The sequence below is a fragment of the Sceloporus occidentalis genome, unplaced genomic scaffold (assembly GCF_023333645.1).
Source record: "Sceloporus occidentalis isolate IW3139 unplaced genomic scaffold, rSceOcc1.0.p SCAF_6, whole genome shotgun sequence".
Lineage (NCBI taxonomy): Eukaryota > Metazoa > Chordata > Lepidosauria > Squamata > Phrynosomatidae > Sceloporus > Sceloporus occidentalis.
Genome location: NW_028316986.1, coordinates 124,507,712 through 124,523,586, shown reverse-complemented (window position 1 = coordinate 124,523,586; position 15,875 = coordinate 124,507,712). Strand labels below are relative to the sequence as shown.

The window sequence follows — 15,875 nt, the reverse complement described above, 5'->3', positions numbered from 1 at the left end:
CTTACTTGTATTTTAACTATTTTAGGCAGCTTATGGAATTAGTGTTTCCTAATGAGAGGATTATAAAGTAAGAGCAGGGTTCTGTATTCTATAAGAGCACCTACACAGCATGAGTCTAATTAGATAGTTAATATGACAGGAGGGCAATGGCAGGTCAATGTAGAGAAGTCATATGGAAAAAGGTCAAGTTTCCTCTTTACTAAATCCTTAATCCATATATAATTCAACTTCCTCCACTTTAAAAAACTGTATTGCTCCTCAAGTGCTATTTTAAAAAATTGTAAGGAAATGCCAATTCAATATCAAAAGTGCTATGTGAGTAAAGACCAATGAGGAATAGCCCACAGTTAAAGGTACAGTCTGATATCCTCTTACCTAAGGGTTAGACTGAAGTAAATGGGTCTTACATCTGAGCATATGTTTGTATTCTTTTCAACAAGGTTAGGTTGCAGTATTAAACCCATTTTCCTAGGAGTAAGCTTCAGCTGACCCAGTAGCTTTTACTTCTCAGTAGACACATGTAGACTCATTATGTTAGGCAAGCTAAACCTGGAACTGGGTAGTGACCCTCATCCAACCAAGGATACGACTGGAACAGCACAGGTTAATTCATGTGATTTACAATATATAAGTGAGTTTGCAATAATATGAAAATGACATTTTAATTAGAATTTTGTACCCTTAAAATGTGATAGTTAGTCAGCCTTCCCTATCCACAGATTTGGCAGACATATTTGGCATCCACAGATTTGAACATCCATGGTTTGAAAATATTGCTCCCCCACAGTTTCTCCACAACAAAAGTAAACCTTGATTTTGTCATTTTATATAAGGGATATCATTTTATTACACCACTGTATATAATGGGACTGGAGCATCCATGGATTTTGACATCCACGAGGAACCAAAACCCAGTGGATACCAAGGGCCCACTGTATACATAGGATCATAGAGTTGGCAGGGACTGCAAGTCCAATATAGTCCAATCCCCTATTTGTTTATAGACAAGAATTTAGGGGTTGCTTCCCTTCTGCTTATAGATAAGCAACTAGGGCTTGGACATGTGTCTAGCTTGCTAAGAAAGTGTGGAGGGAGAGTGTCAGCAACAAATGCCTCTTATAGATAAGCAACTAGGCTGATATTTATGCTAAACAACTGAGAATGGACTCTTCAGTTCATTTTACAACTGTTTTTCTCCATCTGCTTTTCAGATTATCTTCTGGCTTTCATTGACAGCAGGAGTGGGATTATTTTTTGTGGTTCCTATATCACTCCATCATTTGTAAATAAATGACAACTGTTTCCCTAGAAGGCCCCCTGAAGGGTCATGATTCTCCTCTAAAAGAAGCCCCCACAGCTGGGTTTAGATGAAAAATATACCTTAAAAAAATGAAAATTAGAAGTTATCTTCCAGCTTGTAGTTCTTTCCCCCTTCCAGAAAGGATGGAGGCAGGGGGAGGGAATGGCCATTACAGCATTGCTCACCCCTGACTAACAACAACAACCCTAGCACATGAGCCATATATATGAAGTGAAGGTCATGTCTGCTTAGACATAAACAGAGCCAGGCTGGTGTAGTTGTTTGACTAATGCATTAGGATGATGGGTAGCCTTGGACAAGTCACATTCTCACATCATCAAAAGAAGGCAATGCCAAACATCCTCTGAACATATCTTGCCAAGAAAGGCTTGATGATAAGATTGTCTTAGGGATGCCATAGATCAGATTCCTGTTCAACCATGGAACCCACCAGTGTGGGCCTTGGAAAAGTCACACTGTCTAAAGCTCCAGGAGAAGATAACAATAAGTCAGAGATTACTTAATACCATAATAAAAAGATAGGCAAAGGGATACTAAGAAAAATGTTTTGCCTCAAGTTGGCTGAGTAGTTTGTGGCTGAGGATGTGGTTTTTAAACTCACACTTTTAGCATCACACTAGACATAAGAAATCAATATGCAATGTGTCTAACTTCAATCTTCTGGACATCAACAAAAAACATGACCAGCAAATGTGCATGAAAATTTAAGATAAGATTAAATCAACCCAAGCATGATGCATCTGGGTGTGAAAAGCCAAATTCAGTCACTTGTTTTTGTCACTGTCTGCACACAATGTCAATACTTGCAATTTCATTCTTGTTTCAATATTTTCTAGGCTACTAAGTCCAATTGGATATCAGCATAGAAGATAAGAAGGTATATGAATACAACTCCCTCTGCTGGCTTTCTACTCCTATCCCCACCCCTGGTAGTTAGTTGTTTTTAACCTGTGAGGGAAAGGATACAGCTATAGCAAAATAAAGATTTTCTGTACTTTGGATCAAACAGAATGGAGACTGCAGTCAGGAAATCAGAAGATTGAAAACGGGATTGGCAATTATGAAGGAACTAGACAAGATCATTCAGATATATAACTGAATGCTAAAGTTATAATTGTCCAATCCATTCTTTTCCCTGTCACCATGTACAAATGTGAGATCTGGACAGTGAAGAAATCGGATAAGAGAGGGAAATAAACTTGTTTGAGGTGTGGTGCTGGAGAAAAGTGCTAAAGATACTGTGGACAGCCAAAAAAACAAACATGTGGGTCCTTGAACAGATAAAGCCAGAAATTTCCCTGGAAGCCAAGATGATTGAAGTGAATCTGTTGTACTTTGGCCACATCATGAGAAGGCATGACTCATTATGAAAATAATGCTGGGAAAGATAGAAAGACAGGAAGACCACATACAAGATGGTAAGGGGATGGATCTACAAGACTTAAGCAGAGCTGTGGAGGACAGGGGAGCTTGGAGATGTCTCATACACAGGGTCAGTTAACAACAAAAATATTATTTTGAAAGCATAGCTTCTACATTTTTTAGAGATTCTTGGCCTACCTGGATGATACTGGCTTATCTGATCTAATGTCCCAGAGGTGCAGAGCAGTTTAGAGCCAAACAGCTAAGACAGACCTTAAAACAGGTATAAAACTCAAGATACTTGATTCTCAGCATATTTAACTCTGTCAAAATGAAAAAAAAGTTTATAGTAGGCACAGATTATATCTAGACAAGGCAAAAAAAATGGGCAACTGATATCTAAAATCTAGCTGAAATGTTATTTGCATTTTAGTACTTTTTGTATCATGGGATAAAGAATGAAAATTATTATGTTAGTGTATATTCTCTCTGTGTGAGAGAGTTTAAGTGTACTGCTTGGCAGTGTTTTAAAACTAGATTCTGACAAACTCAATACACAAAAATGCATGTTCTCTCTAAGTGGAGAGAAATGAATCTAAATTAAATCCTAAATAAGATGCTTAAACTCTGAGGTTCCCATCTGCTAATGTATGCTATATGACAGATTAGACATTATGACAAATCCTTTCATATGCTAATTTAATTCTCAGAAACACAGTTTTGTGGTACCAGTATTTATTAGACAGTGAAATGACTAGAACTGAGAAAGCACAAAGTGTGCCAGAATTTTGTAAAGGAAGATTCACATTTTTTTTTGTGTTATTCAGACTTCTAGAACATGGCCACATAGCCCGAAAAACCCACAAAAACCTATGGATGCCGGCCATGAAAGCTTTTGAATCTGAGGCAGGATACAGACCACCCCCCCTTTGAGGCGGCCTGCACCCACGCCTTTCCCCACCGGATCGGGGCCTGGGCATACGCAGCGGCAGCCCTAGAGGCCCCAATCTGCCGCTTCTCCAGGCCTCGGGGAAACGGCAAAACACCTCTTTCCCCTGGCCTGGAAAGGGGTGTCCTTGGGGCTTCATGCCCCAAGGACACCCCGCCAGCTGTGGGGAAAGAGAGAAAGGGGCCGCTCAGCCCTTTTCTCTTCCATATTGCTGGTGCGGCTGTGTAAACGCTGCGCCAGCGATATGCACGGCGAAAAGGAGCTCTGTTTCGGAGCTCCTTCCAGCACCGCTGAAAGGGCACCACAAGTCCCCTGCAGTGGTGAGAGCACATCACGCCCATGCCGTGCTGTTTCGCTGTGGCACGGCTGTGATGTCATAATGGTGGCGCCCGTGTATACATCATGCTGCAGGTACATGCTAGGGTTACGGGGCATCTGTAAGGGATGCTCTGAGGCAATCCTAGCACATATCCAGGCTGGCGCAAAGCGCTGGTCTAGAAAGCTCCCCAGATTCCTTTAAAAAGAAAAGAGAAGAAAAGAAAAAACCAAACAGAGAATCAGAAAATGAAAATAATATCAGTAGTACTAGTCCAATTATAAGGCCTATTTCTCGTCAATTACCCAGCCTAACAGTACTGATGTACTCACAATACTCAGTCATGGCATACGTTAATTGGTTTTAATGTAGATTTATGGGACAAACTCAAAGAGCACAGAAGTGTTTTAGATGTGGTGGAATTCAAGATAGGCAGTCAGTGAGTCAGTCAAAACACAAAATACACTGGCATTCTGTTGAATGGTGCATCAAAACACAGGTAAATCTAATGGTTTCAGTACATAAATACGTATTTACATATTTCAGGAGTAAAACAGTATTTAGGCCAATCATCATCATCATCATCATCATCATCATCATCATCATCATCATCGCACCAGTTAAAGCAGTTAACAAGATGACTAACATGAAGACAATGACAAAAGAACATTTTAAAACTGTTTAATTTATATATCAAGGAAAAGGGAAAAGATATAAGGTCCTACTAAGTGAATGCAGGGACAGCCTATCTGACTGTTTTTTCCTCAGGGAGCTCAATTACACAGGAGCCTTGGTGGTCTCAATCCTTGGGGTCTGATCATTTCAGAAGGTGTTCAGCCCCCTCCCCAGCCTAGCCTTTGAGTGAGCTTCAACCCCCTGCTCCCATTTCCAGGGGTTGGGGACAAGCTACAAAATATATTTGGTTGTGAGATATCCTGCCTTGCAGTTCTGATTATATCTTTTAAATACTTTCACATGTCAGAGGCTAACTTGTAACATCTTGAACCATCTTTCTTTCAGACACAAATTTCTAGGTGTCTTTAATAGGAAGAAAATGTCTTTATTTGGGGAAAATAATTGTAAATGAGATAAATTTCAACATAAATGAAAAATGGCACACTGATCTAAAAATCACCACTAAAATGGATACACCCCAAAGCCAAATGCTTCTAATCTGTAAAGTTCGATTCAAATGATGTAAAATTATTTAATTGCACTCTGAACTTCCACCCTAATTCTAAGCATATTTTCCTTGGAATTAAATGGGACCTCCTTCCAAAGATTGCTTTGATGGTACACTTTAATATCACTTTAACTGTCAGGACTGCATTCTAGGAAACTGGGGATTTGTAGTTTGTTGGGATACTAGAGATCTCTCTCAGAAAATTCCAAATAAGTCTCACAAGTACAAATTCAAGGATTCCACAAGACGGAGCCATAACAGTAAAAGTGGGATCATAGCCCTATAATTGTGTAATGTGAAAGTGAACTAAGCATTGACTTACTAATTGTTCCATTTATCTATGCTATTTTTTCAGAACTAAAGGTCAGAGGTATATTAAATATATGCATGGTTAACAAAGGAGAAATCTGGTTTGGAGCCCAATTTCAGGAACAGCCTTGGATCCTATTAACTGGGAAGCTGCCAGAGGGAATGCATCACTCTTGAAAATGCTGGACCTTTCCACGGCAATCTTATGTATTTTTTAAATACAATGTCCTTCTGAATTGCTTTATCTGCAGAAAGGTTTGAGAGTATAATTTGCAATGTTTCTAACCCCTATCCAATCCCTGAAGTAGGGATGGTAATCATTCAGCTTTCCAGATGATGTTGAACTGCAACTCCCAGCATTCTTCACTATGCTTGCAAGTGCTGTTGGGAATGGCTGTCAAACAACTTCTGAAGGGCACACAGTTCCTACCCTAGGATTAGAGGGTAGGTTTCAGAATGTAGGATGGGGTGGAACATCTGCTCAGTACTATTATAGCACCCCTCCAAATATTCTGGAGGTCACCCTAGTCACCATTGACCATGCTGGCACTTATACTTCAAAATCCCTTCAGGTTGGAGAAAGCTGGCTAGAGGTCTTCCACAGGATTCAAATTATCTTTTATACTTAATATCTACATCAAACCATTAGGGGAAACTGTTTGGGATTATAAGTGTAAAATCAATGGGTCTCATATCTCAGTAGACATATCCAGGAATGCTTCCTGGTGAGACTTTTAGTATACAATTACACTGTCACAAGCATGGATGTTTATGGGACATCCAGATGTGCCATTAGGTGTGAGATTAACTGCTTTGGTCATCATATTGATCCAAGGATGAAGAGTCTTTCATCTTCCAAGGATCACATTCTCCTGGGTATAATCTGTTAGGATGAGGGGTGGGGCTGAAGTTTGTAGTAGGCAGAACCAGAACTCAAAAAGTATTCTCTTTCTTTCTCACTTTTTCTCCCTCTGTCCTCTGTGGATTGCCAGGAGGACAATGTGCTCTTGCCAGAGGCCTGAACTGATAACTAGCAGAAGGCTTTTGAAATTAAGCCTAGAACTGTATGCAATTAGGTTGAGGCCTCCATGTGTCTCTAGGGCTTCAGTTTGCCCATCCCTGCATTAATGAGATGGAAGGATGGATATAAATAGCTGAAACATATAAATGAATAAAAAGTTGACTAGCTATCTGTCTAGATAGCTAGATAGATAGAGAATTTATCTGCACTGTGTGTATGTTTGAGATAAAGAGAGAACAGAAATATGGAAGGCAATTATATATTTGTGATGACAATACGGAGGAGAAAAAGTTGTATTATCAGGCTTGGTTAATGGACTTTCAACACAACACCTTTTTAGTAGAAAGTTATTTTTAATTTGGGCCTATAAGCTAAAGTGAACAGCAAGACAGTGACTAGTGGCTGTATTTTTAATGCACATTTATGTGAAATTCAGAGCTGTCCATAAACCCAGTGAGACTTACCTCTGACTAATCATGTGTAGGGTTTTGCTATGAATTCGCTAGTACCTCTTTGGATAAGAGTGCAACTAAATTTTGCAAAATATATTTATTCTTTTAAACATAAATTATTTGTTGTTTGTGACTTTGTATCTGAAACAAACCTATACAAAATCATTTCATTCTAGAGCAATCAAATATCAGTTTTCTTAGGTACAGAAAAAAAAGCTTATATAGGCCCGGTACATACCTGTGATGTAGTCTGGGCTGGTGACGGCAGTTATTCTGCTGGCGGGAAACCGCAGCCACTAAATGGCATGGCTTCCCACTGGCAGAAAAAGAACCTGCAAAAAGCAGGTTCTTTTTATGCTGTGACGGTGGCATAACAAGTGTGCCAATGGCACACTCGTTACACAAGCGCCATGTGGCACCATGCGGATGCCGTGTGATGCTTGCATAACAATGGTGGCACCCATCTCTACAGGGCACTGCCATTTTGATGCAATGATGACATGCTAGGGTTAAGGGGCATCTGCAAGCGCTGCCCCAAGGCAACCCTAGCACGTCATCAGTACGTGCTCCAGGGCCCGTCTGTACTGGGCCATAGTCAGCCCTCCTTAACCATGAATCTTTTATTCAACTATCCACAGCTTGAAAATATTCCAAAAATATATAAATTTCAAAAAGCAAACCTTGCTTTTGTCATTTTATATAAGGGATGCCATTTTACTATGCCACAGTATGTAATGGGACTTAAGTATCTATTGATTTTGGTATCCATGGAGGTCCTGGAACCAAACCCCAGTTGATATCAAGGGCCCACTGTACTGTAAAACCAGGAAAAAAATACGAATGAAAAATATGAATATCCAAACACAGAAATGTAGGTAATCTGAAACTCAGCTTCAGTACCTTTTCCCCAAAATCTATTATCTAATAGCAATGATGCTGATAAAATTGCTTGCAGTTGTTTCACAAAACCAGTAGAGTAAAAACAATTTCATACCACCTCCAGTGTTTCAACCATTGATGTGGAAAAGCACTCTAGCCTCAAAGCAACATATATAGAGAGACATGGATTGTTGTTATTAACTTCCATCAAGTCAACTTTGACTTAATGCAACCCTATAAATGAGAGACCTTCCAGTCACCCTATCATCAACAGTCCTGCTCAGGTCCCACAAGTTCAGTGTTGTGAGTCTGTCCACCTGCAATGTGGTCTTCCTCTTTTCCTGCTGCTTTCTACTTTATCAAGCATTATTGTCTTTTCCAGTGAGTCATGTCTTCCCATGAAGTGATCTTGGCATCTAGGGAGAGTTCAGGCCAGATTTGTTCTATGCCTCATTTATTTGGCAGTCCAAGGTATCAACCAAACTCTCCCACAGAACTACATTTTGAATGAGTTGATTCTTTTCCTATCAATCTTCTTCACTTTCACAACTTTACATAAAAACTGGAAATACATGGAAAGTCCTGCCTTTGGTATTCAGTGATATATCTTTACACTTGAGGATCTTGTCTAGTTCCTTCATAGCTGCCCTTCCAAGTCCTAGTCTTCTGATTTCTTGACTGCAGTCTCCATTTTAATTAACGACTGAGCCAAGGTATACACAAACTTTGACTACCTCAATGTCTTTATTGTCTTCTTTAAGGTTATGTAAATAATTTGATGTCACAATTTTCTTAATGTTCAGTTGCACACCTGCCTTTACATTTTCTCTGTTGATTTTCTCAGCTCACATTCCAATTCTTTGCTATTTTCTGATAGTATTATGATATCGTCTGCATATCTTAAACTGTTGATGTTCCTTCCTCAATTTTCACACCTTCCTTTGAGTCTAATCCTGCTTTTTGTTCAGGATACAAGTTAATGTTATGTTAAGGATGCATGTTAAACAGATAGGGTGATAAAATGCAGCCATACCTCACCTCCTTGCCAATTGGAAACTACAGTATTCCATTTCTCCGTATACTGTCCTGACAGTAGCTTTTTCTTCTTAGTACATGTTATTCATCAGGACAATGAAATATTGTGGCACACCCATTTATTTGAGAGTGAGTTTTTCATTATCAACATAATAAAAGGCTTTGCTATAATCTATAAAGCACAGGCTGATTATCTTCTGAAATTCTTTGGTTTGCTCCATTATCCAACATGTGTTTGTAATATGACCCCTCGTGCCTCTTTCTGTCCTGAACCCAGTTTAGACATTTGACATTTCTCACTCTGTATATAGCAGAAGTCTTTGTTATAGAATTTTGAGCAGCATGTTGCTTGCGTGGCAAATCAATGCAATGGTCCTGTAGTTTCTGTAATCTCCGGTTCTCTTTTCTTGGAGGATTGGAATGTATAATATTTCCAATCTGTCTTGTTTTCCATATTTGTTTACCAAATTTAGATGTAACTAGAGCAGATTCTGTCTCTGTAGCCTGGAGCAGTTCTATCAATGTGCCATTCTTTCCTGGTGATTTATTTCTCGCAAGTGCTCTAAATATAGTTTCGACTTCATTTTCTAAAATTGTAGGTTCATCTTAAAACGGTTCTTTCTTCAATTAATCCTTCATTGATTCTCTTTTCTATAGTTCTTCCATGTATTGTTTCCATTGTCTTTGTAAAATGTTCCCTTGATGATTGCATAGCTTTCCCACTCTTGGTTTATGTTTCCCTTTGATTTCTTGGCTCTTGTGGGAGTTCTCTTCTTCCCTTTTTTTTTGTCATCTTCTGCTTCTGTGCATTCATTATTATAGTAGTTCTTTTTGTCCCTGTGCACAAGATGCTGAACAGTGGCATTCAGGGTTCTGACCCTATTTTTGTCATCTTTTAATTTTGCTTGCTGTCTGCCCGTAAATGCTCAAAGAGTTTCTTTTGTCATCCATTGAAACTTCTTTTTCTTTTTGGCTGCAGACAGTCTAAATTACAGCACTGCACTCCTATAGCACTGCTATTCCACTTTAACTCCTCTGGCTGCCTCCTGTTGCATTCTGGGATTTGGAGTTTAAGGAGAGGCATTTAGGATTCTTAGCCAAAGAGCTCTTAGGTCTCACTGAACTACAAGTCTCAGAATGCAACAGGAGGCAGCCAGAGCAGTAAAAGTGGAATAGCTGCACTATAAGAATGTAGTATGGTAATGTGGTTAGTTTTTTCCCAATTCTTTCCTGCAGTATTAAACCTAATGGACCAGGAGCCAGAAGAACTCTCTCCTGTATATATATATTTAAAAAGCAGTATAAATGGCTTGCAAAATCAGGCAATACTGCGTACAAAAATGTGTGTGCTGTGAGAAATGTGTGTATAGATTTTCATTCAGATTGATGTGGCATAAAATGAAAAAATGTAACAGTGGACAAAAAGGGAAAAAGAGCTAAACTAAAACTGATTCCTCTGTCTCTAGGAACCAAGGCTGCTTGTGTGTGTGTGTGTATTGTGTATATATCAATGATATCTAGAATCATATAATCATAGAGGTGGAAGAAACCCCAAGGGCCATGTAATCCAACACCCTGCCATGCAGGCAGATACAATCCAAGCATCCCCGAAAGATGGCCATCCAGCATCTGTGGCTGGCATCTACCATGTCAGGACGAACAGGGAAGCCATTGAAATCCACAAACATCTGGATAATTTCAACCAGAAAGAAGAAACCCTTAAAGTGAACAAAGTTTGGCTACCAGTCCTGAGGAATAGCAAAATAAGGACTCAGCAAATGAAAATGGGAAACCACTCAGAGCCAGGGGCTTTCCCAGCAGATAATGATCACCAATTAGCAGACATTAATCCTCTTTTGCATTAGTGTCCCAGCCTGAGGCCAGCCATCAGCACAGTACAATACACATGCAAATCATTCCTGCATTCCAAGGCTCACACAGTATATATACACCCACTTTTTTTCAGGCAAGCATTCTCTGAAGATGCCAGCCACAGATGCTGGTGAAACATCAGGAAGAAAATCTTCTAGAACATGGCCGCATAGCCCGAAAAACTCACAGATCAAAAGCAAATCGGAACAGAATGGAAGCAAAAGTCTCAGCAAAATATTTCTCCCAAAGTATGTCTTGAAAATAACCCCCTTATGCTTCTTTGGTTAAATAGCCAAAGCCATTAAAATCTGCCAGCCTGTTTGAAACAAAATAAAACAAAGGAAATGACTAAAATCCACCAATCTGGAATATGAAACAAATTTGTGACTATGTCTAGAGATTAATGAGATAGAGTTGAAGGCTGCCTTTATCCACTGGCAATGCCCATGTTGTTTATAAGAAAATTATGTTTGTTTTGATCTGCTCAGCATTTTGTGAGTGGCAAGAGATGGGGTCCTTTGCATGACTAAACTGGGATGTATGCTTTGAAAAATCAAATTATTATTGATAAATATCCATTATTTGAACAGCTCTTCATTCTCCAGTAACTATCAGTTTGTGCAGATGAATGCTTCTTATCTGTAGAACTTGCAGGCCACTGCGCTTGCCAGAAATGCAGATTTCTTTTGTTTCAAAAGGCTACACTAAAGAGTGAAATTGTCAGAGTAAGAATGGGCAGCATGACTGAAGGGTTCTTGACAGTGTTCACATCAAGGGTTGCCCCTGACAGCAGGGTGAAAAAGCATGGAATACTCTGGCATTTGTACTATGCTGCTTTGATCTTTACACTGACATCTGGGCTAAACAGATTGCTATGTGTTGATGGTTATAAATGCAGATGTTTATAACGACCAGAATAAAACTAATAAAATGTGGTCAGCATCAATTATAGTTCCATGTTCTGGGTCAGTGGCAAATATATGGAAGAGAGAGGTTACAGGAGTGGCTAGTGATATCTTGTTCAAAATGTAAGGTTTCTAATAAGGATTCGTTCTTATTCTTTTCAAAGGTACAGAGCATAGAGGCATGCAATATTAGCTGCTTCTTATCATCTGCCTGTACTCAGACAGAGGAAACATCTGGTGGGGAACAGAGAAAGTTTGATGGAGCCTTTTTACCTGATACATTGCCAGACCAGAAAGTCAGATAAGGGAAATGAGGCTAATGTATCTCAGACAAAGCCGTACGGGGACTTGCTGTCAATTTGTTGTCAGTGGAATGAGTTAAAGCAGATCCCTTCCAGCTCCCAGAGTGTGTAACTTCCATTTCATCACTTGCTGTCAGAGCCTTTGTCACACAAGCCCTAACAAACTGTGCCTGGGCTCCCTTTCTCTTGTACAAGCAATTAACATTCTACAAAAGCCAGTTTTCTACTCCAACCTCCCTGTAAACCTTATTCTGTAAGGGACTGTGCTCACCTTGGGTTCTTCATAAATAAGCAGGCCAAGGCCAAGGAAGGTGTCCTTGCATGCAATTTGCCTCTCTTCTGGTGCAGTGGATTGGTGCTTTTCCATATGTATACATTGGGACATCTCATACTTTTAAGAAAATACATTGCATCTTAATCACTACATCGCCACATTCCTTACTTCTCTAAAAGGGGATACCTTAAATCTTTGGTTCAAAGGATCGAAAGGATCTTGGGGAGGGTGTGCATTCTCTATGCAGACACACAGTATGATGAAAAAAACAAGACAGGCAAGGTATTAAATATAGCAGCACAACTATTTGTTAAACAAAATACAAAATACACATACACACACACACACAAGATACCATTATTGGCCAATCAAAATTCACAAACTACATTGTGCAAGCTTTCGAAGCTTTTTGAAGCAAGCTTTTTTTGGGGGGGAGGGGTTTCTTCATCAGGCAAAAGATGTTTAAATGTCATACAAGAGAAGAAAGGTGATGATGGTGGAGTCACCAGCCTATATATGTTGTTTCTGTTGTAGCCCAGTTGTTCTAGAGGGATCTCAGTGCAGGCAAAGGCAAAATGTAGGATTGTGACTCTACCACAGTCAATTTTCTTCTCCAGTGTGATTTTCAAACATCTTTTGCTTGATTAAGAAGCCAATGGTGCTTTGAAAGCATTTGTGCATTTCTGGCAGCCAATAAAAGTATTGCTGTTTTGTAGATTTTGTTGTACTTCACTAACTGGCCAACACAGATACCCCCAAATAAATATCCTAGATTTGAAGGCAACTATTTTTTGTTGTTATATGCCTTAAAGTCATTCCAACTTATGACAGCCCTAAGGCTATCATAATGTTTTCAGAGGGGTTTGCCTTTGCCTTCCTCTGACAATCAGAGAATGTGACTTACCCAAGGCCACGCAGTGGGTTTCCATGACCAAGCAGGGATTCAAACCCTGGTCTACAAAGTCATAGTCCAACACTCAAATCATTATAACACACTGCTTCTCAACACAACTATAGGAAAGAAGAAAAGCTGGCATATAGATCCTGTCTGGAAAAATTCTACAGCACAGTTTAGACAGACTAATCTGGGCTCATGGTTTCAGAATATATGGGAGCAGGGGAGAGATAACAAGTATGACATTTGGGTTAGGCAGATCAGGTAGTCTTAAAAATGAACAGTTCATCTAGGGTGCCTTACCAAACACACACACACACACACACACACACACACACACACACACACTCTTTTTGGGATCTATTAGACAAATCATTCCTTTCTGGGTGAAAAGATTCATGTATATTTGCAACTGCAGCTCATTCCTTCCAGCATGATCCATAAATAAGCACACCAACCATTCTACAAAATATGTTTAGAACTTAAGGACAGCATCTCAATGGCATCTGTGACTTTTCCCATTTAATGTTCAAATAAGAAGGTGTCCACAAACCAAAATCCATAACTGATCATGAAGTTAGCGTTACCTTTTAGAAAAATGAATTTTCCTATACACTAATTTCCAGAAAACTGAGAACACTGTTTGTTCATAACAATAAGACACTCCAGGGAAGCCCAGTGGATTGGGTGGGTAATTGCCAATGGGCCAGTACTGTCTTATTGCCGCTGCCCCCTCTTCTTCCCCAGATGTGATACTGCATCTGTTTCACACTGCTGGCATTCCTGACACCTCCATCTTCTCTCCAGTTCAGTGTGGAGAGTTCTCACGCACTGGCTTATCTACAGAAACCAAACTCTTACAAGATGTTGGGCCTGCTTGTCTCCTGCACTAATTGGAGTGGATGAAGTGGAATACATACTAAGCATCTGTCAAACCAAGGGCCAGTATTGAATCAATAAGTTCTTTTTTCTCCACATTTCAAAGACAGGTGCTTACTTCCACAGTACACCAATTGGTCACCGAACCCATTTGTCAAATGTATGCAAGAAGTATAATATTTCTAACAAAATCCCCAAATGCATTTCTGTGTCTCTTTTTTGTCACGATCTTAGGATTTCTAAGTATTCAAGTCTGAATTCCCAAAATTGGATATGCTTATAGTAGTGGTCAGGAGGTTATGACTGTCTTAATCTCAAAGCTATCCTAGGCAGAAGTTATGACACAGGGGTCTTGCAGATGGGGTCAAAAGGGACAGCCAGAGACCACTCCCACCCTGATCGTGCCGGGACTGTGGTGACCACACAGGTCCACTTCTGAAGCCAGCAGGAGTAGCTTTTCATTGCTCCTTTTTGTTCCGGCTCTTCCAAGTTGGCACGCTCTCTATATAGATTCGGGCCATGTTCAGGGCATGCATCGTATAAATGTCATGCCCCCAATGTGGCCTGAAGCCTGAACTTTTGGTCCATGTGTTTTGGGCCACAGTAACTTAATGTATGAGCTGGAAATGTGCCTAAATTAGGCAACTTGGCCAAAGATCTAATGTCCACCCTCAATTATTGACCTCCTTTACTTGGACATGGGTTTGTTCACTGGGGCTGTGCACAAGGCTCCTGATTTAATTTAGAACCTGGTTGAATGGTTTGGTCTCTATTGATTCAGATTCCAAATCAGAATTGACATTTGGGGATCTAGATCATCAGTCCTCCCATGTTGACTTGCATCACAGAATTTAATGTATGTTTTTAACACATTTACATAACATTTGAGGGCACGTTGGACCTTATAGAGGAGATAAATCAGTCTAGTTTCAGGAAGGTAGCTCAAGACATTTTTGTGATAGGCAACTCTAAAGTCTGCTGTTTTTGGGGAAAAAAAACATTATAAGCTGTTCTTGACCACTGCCTTGGCATTTCACGCTGCTTTCATCCTGACACTATTCCTCTGGAACATGTGTCAGCCATGTCTATTGTATTTTTACCTAAGATAAATGACAGTCAGAATCGTACTGATACTCAAAATGATAATAAAATGACTACATATTTGAAGAGAGGGTTTCATTTGCCAGCAATGCAATTAGTGAAATTCAGTTCCTTCAGCATAAGGAAGTAGAATATGTGTGTGTGTTTATTTAGCAATCTGGGCTGGTGTTGGAGACTTTCCTCTCATGAACTCTAAATTTCCTCTATTATATCTTTTCCAGAGTTCCCTGCTTAAGGCTCTTCACCTTGGGGATGGAGAAAGTAAGTGCTAGTGGTGAATTCACACCTCACACTTTGTCTCTGCCCTATGTATCTTTCCCCTACTGTCTGAAGCTGGAACTTTTCTTCGGCCTCTACCCTGAACAAGATTGTCTGATGTTGCTTCATAAAGTGTTGTAGTAAGCATCTGATATTCTAATCTACTTTAGCTTGACTCATTTGCTGCCTGCAGTGAAGGCAGACAGAACCCCTGGGATCCAGTCTCACATCAAAATGCCCCCAAACAATGCTCTGATTTTCTGTGATGTCTCAGACCACCTGCCTTCTATTTAACACCTAAGTAACAACAAGTAGAGACAGCTTGAGGAAAATAAGTTTGAAAACACAGAGAGACTTGTTAACACTCAAATTAGCAAGAAAAGCAAACAGAAGATTAAGCTAATCTATTCAACAAAACAAAAGGAAATTAAAAGAGGAAAAAGAAAGTCAGTAAAACCAACTCAAATAACAATAAGTAACCTTAGATCCCTCTCACCCTAGCTCTTTCACAAATGCTGAAGAAGATAATGGGCAGAATCCCTATCTGCATGTATCGCTTCCC

The 15,875-nt window shown here is 39.8% G+C and overlaps 1 protein-coding gene across 7 annotated transcripts in view; it reads right to left on the bottom strand.

Moving 5' to 3' along the window:
* IMPG1 (interphotoreceptor matrix proteoglycan 1) overlaps positions 1-15,875 on the bottom strand; it is a 131,600-nt gene that overhangs the window by 26,632 nt on the left and 89,093 nt on the right. The window lies entirely within an intron of this gene.